Source organism: Asterias rubens, unplaced genomic scaffold (genome assembly GCF_902459465.1).
Source record: "Asterias rubens unplaced genomic scaffold, eAstRub1.3, whole genome shotgun sequence".
Taxonomy (NCBI): Eukaryota; Metazoa; Echinodermata; class Asteroidea; order Forcipulatida; family Asteriidae; genus Asterias; species Asterias rubens.
The window spans coordinates 6,846-17,133 of record NW_022985815.1 but is presented as its reverse complement, the minus strand read 5'-3'; the positions used below and the strand labels follow the sequence as shown (position 1 = coordinate 17,133).

General features: G+C 41.2%; 1 pseudogene; it reads left to right on the top strand.

The window, feature by feature from the left end:
- Positions 1–4,043: 4,043 nt before the first annotated feature.
- LOC117306728 lies at positions 4,044–10,288 on the top strand (annotated as a pseudogene).

The window sequence follows — 10,288 nt, the reverse complement described above, 5'->3', positions numbered from 1 at the left end:
GTTACACATCTTGTCACTCGAAACAATCATCTCCGCCAGACTCACCGATCGTTGCGTTGTTAAGTTGGCAGATCTTAGATGCACCTCCTCCCCGCCGGAGATTGAAGGAGCGGCATTGAGGCTCGGCCCAGCAAGGCCTCCCCGCACTCGATAAGTCCATTGATGATACCTTCTTGATCTCGTGACCGTGAAGACACCGATGTTGTACGCGACCGTCTGCTGACATCGTGAAGGAGTAGAGCTTGATCCGACGGGGCAATCTCACACACAGTGACCGCGCGTGGTCGCACACAACGTCGCTCTGCCACCTGCCCCCGTTAACCTTAGACAAGAGACGCAGTTGTTGTGTCTACCCGTGTACTGACTGAAATGTTCGACCCAATACTTAAACGACGAGCCTTGCAGCCGATCGACACATGTCAACTTTAATTCAAGTCAGTCTTACACCCGATCCAAAGTCCATCACGATGTTTCCCCAACGACGCAAGCTTCTCTCTGCATTCGGTGGATGACGTCATTTTCTTCCACAGAGTTCGGCACGGCTAGGAACTTTGAGGTCGTTGCCCACAAACTCTTGAAGCTTCGTCCCAGACGAGTTTATCCTTTAGCATGATGTAACACGAGTCACGCCAGCTGGTCCATCCGTGAGGCAGTTTGCCTGGATTGAATGAAGAACGCACAGGAACGCCAAAATGATGGACAGATACATCCGTGGATGCGTGGATGCAAATCTCGTGTGGTGGTGTCTTGCTTCTCACCTTCAAGCTGCGGAACCCCGGTTCGATCTCTCTTGTTTTCAGTCCCTACTTGACTGCGTTGGTTTTTCCAGGAATAATTATCTAGGTTTTCCTCTAAAACTGAAGTTTCTTCATCATCTTCTCTTCTCGTTTGGCTCTAATTAGAGCTTTAAGACTCAGATCCAAAATGTACATTAAAGGCATAGACGACGAAAATTACCGAATCAGAAAATACCTCTCGTGATGATTATCTTGAAGTGTCCCAAATGAATTTGTCTTCAGACGGAACAGTGCAATAGAAGAGCATTAAGGCTAAGGACTGCAACTTCCACACAGTCTCCCAAAACATCAAGCCAGTATTGACTGAAAACTCACGCACGTCTTTTTTATACCGTTTAATTCGCAGCGCCCGACCTTGACTAATTGACGGAATTGAACCGTACACGAGGATAACTTCTGTTCGAATGAGAGCTCGCAAAATGCGTCACTTACTCAGGGCTAAATACATGAATTGTTGATGTGTCTGCACTATAAATGCCGTTAACCCATCCTTCCATTAGCAAAAATATTCGCCGTATTTTTGAGACCTTTTCGCAAATATCCATTGCGCAAGCGCTCACTGTTGAATGAGGTGCATGTTGGTCTAGCTAGCGATCAAACTTGATCAAAAGTTTTGATGTTCGAAGCCATACCAACCTCCCCCGCGGCCGATCAATAAAACAAGAATATGTAGGTAGATGGCCGGCTTAATTTTATAAAGAGCAACCTTCATAAAAAATAGAACAGTTTCTATTAGCCGCAACGTACGTATTGCATAATTTAACAGGACTTAATTATTGACGTGTTAAAAGGGTCGTGTAAAGTTTAGACCTCCGGGGAAACAAAAACAGTTTAAATAAACAATGGGGTAGCCATGGTTTTTGGTTTGACAACACGTTTTCTCTTTCCAAAACGAGTCAAGACTTGCATAGCCCCAGTGAGATACATCTCAAGTCTTTTTGTGACTCCTCCTTGCCCCCCTCAGAGCCACAATACACCACTGCATGCAAGTATATTCGTGGGATTCAAATTAACGGTTTGCTCTTTACTGCCATAATTAAAGACAGTGGACACTATTGGTAATTGTCGAAGACTAGCCTTCACAGTTGGTGCATATCAACATAATGCATAAAATAACAAACCTGTGAAAATTTGAGCTCAATCGGTCATCGAATTTGTGAGATAATAATGAAAGAAAAAAACACCATTGTCATACGAAGTTGTGTGCTTTCTGATGCTTGATTTCGAGACCTCAAATTCTGAACTTGAGGTCTCGAAATCAAAATCGTGGAAAATTACTTCTTTCTCAAAAACTATGTCACTTCAGAGGGAGCTGTTTCTCACAATGTTTGATACCATCAACCTCTCACCATTACTTGTAATCAAGAAAGGTTTTATGGTAATAAGTATTTTGAGTAATTACCAATAGTGTCCACTGCCTTTATTAGAGCAATAGAGGGGGCATTTGGGGGGGGGGGGGGGGGGCGGTGAAACTGGAGTCCATTTTTAAAATGGTACAGAGAGACGTGTACTCAATCAGCGAACTCAACAGAATAGATATACTTGTTAAGTTGTGACCTCACTGCGAGCTTCTGTTTGCGAGCGCACTTCGGTGCTTTTGGAGTCTTGCTGTGAAACACAATGTGTTTTTGGAACACTGTTGGTGCTTTTGTATGCTTTTTTGTGTTTAGTGGTATTTCGGGGACGGAGACCTCGTAGTAGGTAGCAAATTGAACAGCAATGTCTAAAGGAATCTTATATTTTTTTTTATGAATCAAAGAAGTGACGACAATTGTATAGAATCCCTATTTAAATCCTACAGGATTCTATGGGCATTCGTCTACAGATATGACTTTTGTTGTAAGGGATTTGTTATAAGTAGGATTTGGAACTTTGCATGGTGGAAATACGATAAAGAAAAGAAGAAAAAAAAATAGGTTTGCGGTACACCATGTGATAATAATCTCTAAATGAGTTGGGGTGGTTCTGACAAGAATTGTCTGTTTCAACTTTTCCGTTGAACAGAACCACCCCAACTCTTTTAGAGATTAATATGGGTGCCGCACTACCTTTAAACACTGCAATACGGTGGTGTTAAAATTGACACCAGTGTTGATACCACGGGAGAATCACAAATAACATAATATGCTGTTAAAATAACACCGGTGTTAAATGCAGTGGACACTATTGGTAAATTACTCAAAATAATTATTGGCATAAACCCTACTTGGTAACGAGTAATGGTTGATAGTATAAAACATTGTGAGAAACGGTGTCAGATGTAATTGTGTCCGCCATGCAATATTGTCCGCTCCGGACACTTTTGCATATGCAATAGTGTCCGGGGTTATGCAAAAACCGGCGGACATGTACATGACTGTACATGTATGTGCGCGGGTAAGCGAGCGTGCATGCACTGAACCTACATAGGTAATATGTAGCATGAATATTCACGTATATGATTGCAGCGAATACGCAACGGCCGAACATTTCCCATGTCATTAATGTCATGTCATGTCCCATGTCATGCAAGGACGGTTTTGCACGGGGGCGGACACAACTGCATTATGCAGCAGCGTCCGGGCGGACACGATTGCATATGCACTAATGTCCTCCGGATAGTATTGCATAGATGACATAATTGCATGCGACGGCTCCCTCTGAAGTAACGTAGTTTTTGAGAGAGAAGTAACTTTCCACGAATTTGATTTCGAGACCACAATCTTAAAATTAAGGTATCGTAATCAAGCATCTGAAAGCACACAACCTCGTGTGACAAGGGTGTTTTTGCTTTCATTATTATCTCGCAACTTCGACGACGGATTGAGCTCAAATTTTCACAAGTTTGTTATTTTATGCATTATGTTGAGAAGTGAGAAGACTGGTCTTTGACAACTACCAATAGTGTCCAGTGTCTTTAAAATAACACCAATGTAATTGTATCGACATAAATAAGTGTTATTTTAGAACCCATGTTGTAAATTTTGATTCTCTATTCGGTATTATAGTATTTGGCAACACCCATGGTGTCAATTTAACGCCCCAGTTTTTTGTGTGCAGAATATCAGGAAATTGATGCGTGAACATGCTGGATCATGGATCCGGAGCATAGCACCATGATCCACCCGTTACCCCATAAGCACAGTGGATTGGACCCAAATGGGTCTAGCTGGAATATGAACCTGTAAACAATTGATAATAAAATGTAAACATGAAGTATAGATAATTTGCTGAATCTGTCACCATAGTCGATTGTGCCGCAGAATGTTTTGATATTATAAAGGAGGTGGGCTTCATTGTTTTACACTCAGTTTAGGTCAAAATTATTGTTTGAAATTCTCTTACAACCGTACAATCCAAACTGCTTCTGGTGAATTTTGCAAACCGTGTTCCTGCGTGGAGTACATGGATCCACGTTGCCTGTTTGGATCGGGCGAGTTGGTATTATGGAGAGCGTTTGAAACCATTTGTTTTGAAATGTATATGGTAAGAAAGTTGTTTTAACACGAGTAGAATACACGATCCACAACAAAAAATGCCTCGAAATTGCGTGCTTTTCCTTATCGTGAACTAACCATGGAGCAATAAACTAGTTTATTGCTTCATGAACTAACATCACATTGAGAAATCAATTAATGTCTCAGTGACTCCACATGACCGACCGTGTTAGTTCACAAATTAATAAGGGGAAAAAACCAAAACAACAACACAGTTTCGAGGCAGAATTTGTGTGGTTGATTATATTCTACTTTTAAAACATCTTTCTAACCATACGCATTTTTTTTTTAAACAAACGGCTACAAAGGCTTTTCACCAACTCGCCCGATCCAAGGCAACATGTCCCTTTAATCTGAAATGGTGTCTTCACAAGGAACTGTGCGTCAAAGGAGAAGAGTACAGAAATATTGCAAGCTGAGAGTTCGCATTTGTACCATATTTTTTAAAAGCAGCTTAATTGAGGATTCAATTGAAGGTGTTCGGCTTTCTGGAGATGATGTCGACATCTGAAGAAGGGCCCTCGGTGTGTCCTGATCTGAGCAAGGTCCACGAGCCTCTTGGAGCTTTGTTTGCACCAGTGAAAGTGAGCATCACAAAACATAACTAGACCTTACTTAAAAGTGTTTGTCGACAAATACATAGCCGTTCCCTGTTGTTTTGCTTTGAAACAGGACCTTATGAAGTGTAGTTTCAGAACTAACACGAGAGATTAAGAGATTATAGGTTTCAAATCCTACCTATAGATAATATTGTAGTTTTTGGAATAATTATATTTGACCTGAAAATTTGTCCTTCTCAATTCCTCAAGTGTAGTTTCAGAAACAACATTACCCCATAAAGATGAACACTCTTGGTGCTACTGCAAACCCCGCATATACCCCCACCATGCAAAGTTTCAAATCCTACCTAGATAATATCTTTTTTTGCATTGTATTAACCTGGAGCTGATTTCACAAATCAATAAAATTCATCGCAAGATGGCAGTGGACACTATTGGTAATTACTAAAAATAATTATTAGCATAAAACCTTACTTGGTAACAAGTAATGGGGAGAGGTTGATAATATAAAACATTGTGAGAAGCAGCTCCCTCTGAAGTGACGTAGTTTTCGAGAAAGAAGTTATTTTCCACGAATTTGATTTCGATACCTCAAGTTTAGAATTTGAGGTCTCGAAATCAAGCATCTGAAAGCACACAACTTGGTGTGACAAGGGTGTTTTTTTGTTTTATTCATCTCCCAACTTCGACGAACAATTGAACTCAAATTTTCACAGGTTTGTTATTTTATGTTTAGATACACCAAGTGGGAAGACTGGTCTTTGACAATTACCAATAGTGTCCATTGTCTTTTAGCATCACACCTAACTTGGCAACTATAGACGATTGATTTGCAGTTAAGATCAATCTTGACTCTATGTGAAATAGGTCCATGGATGGGGTGGATTTCAAAAAGAGTTAAGAGTAGCTTATCTCGAGTTAGGATGAGTTACTCGTTCGAAGTTAGGATTCGCCCAAAGTTTTTAGTAACTCCTAAAGAGTACTGGGACTAGTTCTTATCTTTGTGAAATCAACCCCTGAACTTTTGCTTCTCTCAATTCCTCCTAAAACAGGACCCTGAAGGCTGGAGACAGTTCCGTCTCACGCAGGACCAGGTGGATCGGTTTTGGCAAGATGGCTACCTCACCAACATCCAAGTTCTGTCTAACCAACAATGTGATAAGATACTTCTAGACTACCAGAGACTTGTTGTGAGTGGGTGATTGGTCTCTTGTATTTCAAGAGGTACTCCAAGGTCAAATCAAATTAATGGCCTGCATAAAGCCACTCTCAGGCATCTGAACGTACACAAATTTGTAATTTAATTTTTCTGTAATTTATTTCTTGCAACTGTAATGATCAATTGAGCCCTAATTTTCACAGATTTTTTTTTATGTGTGTATAAATATGTTGGTTGGATACACCAAGCGAGAATACTCTGATCTTTGACAATTACCAAAGGTGTCCAGTATTGATTTTACATCTCTGATTTGAAACTCTTTTAAACAGAATGAGGCGGACTCCTTCCCAGGTATTGATATGATGTATGAATTCCACAGCAACCAATCCAAAGATCCAGGAAATGTCCTCCTACATTGTCTCGGTCATTGGAGACTAACGCCAAGCTTCCATGATGTCTGCTTCTTGCCTGCAATCGCCGTAAGTGTTGATAACTAATATTGAAAATTACAATAACCAGTTTTTACATAGGGCTTTTCACACCCGAAGGGCGCCTAAAAGCGCTTCCAAAACCCATGATCACTTGGCCTTAATTCATTCCTTAAAACCATCTCAGCTCCCTTGGAAGTATACAGGCTGTGCAACAAGTATGCACTACTATTAAAGGAACATGTTGCCTTGGATCGGTCGAATTGGTCTTTGAAAAGCGTTTGTAATCGTTTGTTATAAAATGCATATGGTTCGAAAGATGTTTTAACAGTAGAATACAATGATCCACACACATTTGGCTCGAAATTGCATAGTTTTCCTTTTACGTTGCGAACTAACACGGTCGGCCATCTATGGTAGTCAACAATTTGACTCCCATAAGTGGCCGACTGTGTTTGTCGACGAGGTAAAAGGAAAACCACGCAAATTTGAGTGATACTTGTGTGGATGATTATATTCTACTTTTAAACTATCTTTCTAATCATATGCATTTTATAACAAACAGTTACAAACGCTTTTCAAAGACCAACTCGACCGATCCAAGGCAACGTATTCCTTTAAGCTAAATCAACCACAAGAACCATCTCTGCTCTCACAAGTACCCATTAACCCCTGGGTGGAGAGAAGCAATTACAGTTAAGTGTCTTGCTCAAGGACACAAGTGACAAGACTGGGATTTGAACCCACACTCCGCTGAACAGAAACACCAGAGCTTGAATTCGATGTTCTTATCCACTCGGCCATCACAGCCCTTTTGTTTTGTCTCTCTCCTCCAGGTGCCAGCATCTCAGCTCCTTGACCCGAAGAAAGAAAGGAAAGTCAGACTGTGGCATGACCAGCTCTTTGCCAAACCTCCACTGCAAGGAGGAAATGTGGCTTGGTAAGAAAGCATTAGCATTATTACAATCAATCAATCAATCAATCAATCTGACAGTCAATCAATCAATCTATCAGTCAATCAATCAACCAATCACTCAAACAAGTAAATCAGGCAAACAATCTGTCAGTCAGTCATCAAACAAGTTGGTCAGTCAAAAAATCAGTAATAAAATTTCAAATGACTCCTTGAATACTAAGAGGAAATAATGGCAACTTGAAATGCAAAGAGTTTTACATTCATGTACAGCTGAAACTTTGACAGCATTTATCATGACTGCAATTCTTTTTAAATTTCTTAAAGGCAGTGGACAGTATTGGTAATTGTCAAAGACTAGCCCTTCACAGTTGGTGTATCTCAACATAAGCATAAAATAATCGGTCATCGAACTTGCGAGATAATAATGAAAGAAAAAAACACCCTTGTCACACGAAGTTGTGTGCGTTTAGAAGTTCTAAATCTGAGGTCTCGAAATCAAATTCGTGGAATATTACGTCTTTCTCGAAAACTATGGCACTTCAGAGGGAGCCGTTTCTCACAATGTTTTATACCATCAACCTCTCCCCTATTACTTGCCACCAAGTAAGGTTTTCTGCCAATTATTATTTTGAGTAATTACCAATAGTGTCCACTGCCTTTAACTAAATCTCCAGGCATCAAGATTTTTTCCTACTGGACTAGGACTACACCCATGGCGCATCTGACCGTCCACATGGCTCTTGATTCACAGACGCTGGACAATGGTGGCCTACATTACATCCCAGGATCTCACAGGTAAATGAAGGCTGAAGCAAAGGTCCCTTTAGACACCTAAGCAAACACTGTGAGAAAGTGGCTGTGATACCTTTTGTACCATCATGAGAATGCTGGGATTTGAACCAGGGACCTCCGACTCCTATCTCACCACAAAAGTCCACCACTTGACCAACTCGATCAGTTAAGAAATCCTGTGGAAAATCCTACTGATGAATTTCCGTCACCCATCAGGTTTTCGAAATATAAGTTGTAATAAGAAATTTGAAAACCCCAGCCAGGATTTGAACCTGGGACCTCTGAATCCAAACAAATGGTTTCTACCACTGGACTGCCTCGTTCAGTTAAAAAATCCTGGAAGAAATCCTACTGATAAATTTCCATCCCCCATCAGTTTTCAAATAAAATGAAGAACTCATTTGGGCTTTTCAGGTGGACAAGGCATGGGGGACCTCTCCCAGTTACAGATTTTGACTTCAAAGATATGGAATCCATACAGGCAAGTAATCATCCAATTCTCATTTCCTCTGGGCCAATAACACCCATTTCAGACAGGTGCGCCAGAGTTGTGGCCCAAACCAAATAGATTAGGAGCGACTATAGGTCAACCCAAATATTGTTGGTTTCAGACAGGCGAACTTACATAACATTTAGGTTTGGCTTGCATGTATGACAAAACAACGTCTGAAACCAAGACACTCCATAGACGTTCCGAACGAAGGTCGATCTTTCGACCTTCTCGGGCATCCTGAAATGTTTCAGCAGCCGTCAAACTGTTCATGTACTAATTAAGAATTTGGTTCGGCACGCATCTGATTAGGGTATTCTTCCACAAGGAGAAAATACTGGTGCCCCTGCCGGCCCTCTCAAAAAACGAACATACAAACCGCTCGGCCATGACACCCTGAACATCTTGTCCATTGGTTGTTTTTAGACAATCTTGATGATGAAGAGAAAGCAACTTCAAACCAGTTCATGCCAATCGAAGAACAGGAGAGGCGAGCATCCATCATCCTCTAACAGTACATGGTTCCTGGGCCAACAGGTCTGTACTCTTTCCCTAATTGATCAAGATTCACCCGCAATGCGCCCTCTATACATCACAGCCACATTGGTCCCTTGTATTTATCCGCAAAGATAAAGACAGGTATTTGCTTTTCAGAACCAGTGATTTCATTGGATACAATGATTTCATGGGATAAACATGCTGTGTTGTAAGTTTTCCATACTGCGTTTTGATTGGTCCAAGGTGATGTTGGTGCAGCTGACGAACATTACCTCGGACCAATCAAAACACAGTTATGGAAAGTTTACTTTCGGTCGCTCCATACAGTGTGCACTATTACGTACAGTGTACTTGCCTATAATGGTGTTATGTATCATGAATGTAGGTGAAGGTGATTATGGTTGGGGATTGACGTATATGTATAGGCTCAATGGCAGCTCTTTTGGCAATTCACGAGCCTCGAAGTGTGACGTCGATGTTCAGGCTACCTGTTGATCACCAAACTTCTCTTTGTTAATCTTCCATATGCAAAGTTTCAAATCCTAGTTATTGACTCATTTCAACCTCACGTCATCATCAAAAAAATCTTGAATGCGCCATACTGGTGGGCAATTTCACTGTGCGTTTTTATATGTAACTGTATAGATGCTATGCGATATGCAGTGAAGGTGGCATTTAGGCGACGCGGCGTTCATACACGTAACCCTAACTGCCCACCAACATGGTGATGTGGCCTCAGTCGTCGCATGTGATGCGCTGTGCAAGGGTCAATACAATGACAGGCAACTGTATTGAGATTGAATTTCACTTCTCCTGCTGTTTCGCCCTGCTTTACCCGTAGGTCTGAGTTTTCTCGACGTGCCGGTGTGTGAACTACATCGCGGACGGAGTATGTAGCAACAGTGAGGAGCCTCTCTTGCAAGGAACTACCAAGTTTAAAAAGGTAAGACTAAAGCCCTGTTTACTTCCTGCTATGGAAGGTTCTCCATTAAAGGCAGTGGGCACTATTGGTAATTGTTAAAGACCAGTATTCTCCACTTGGGGGTTCGAATCCTACCAAGCTAACTGCTGATTTCACAATGACTAGACTAAGTTTTGTCGTCTAGTAGGGCCTAATTGAATCACAAGTTCTTGATTTGTCTGTTTTTCCTTAATCGTAGACGCTAAACTAA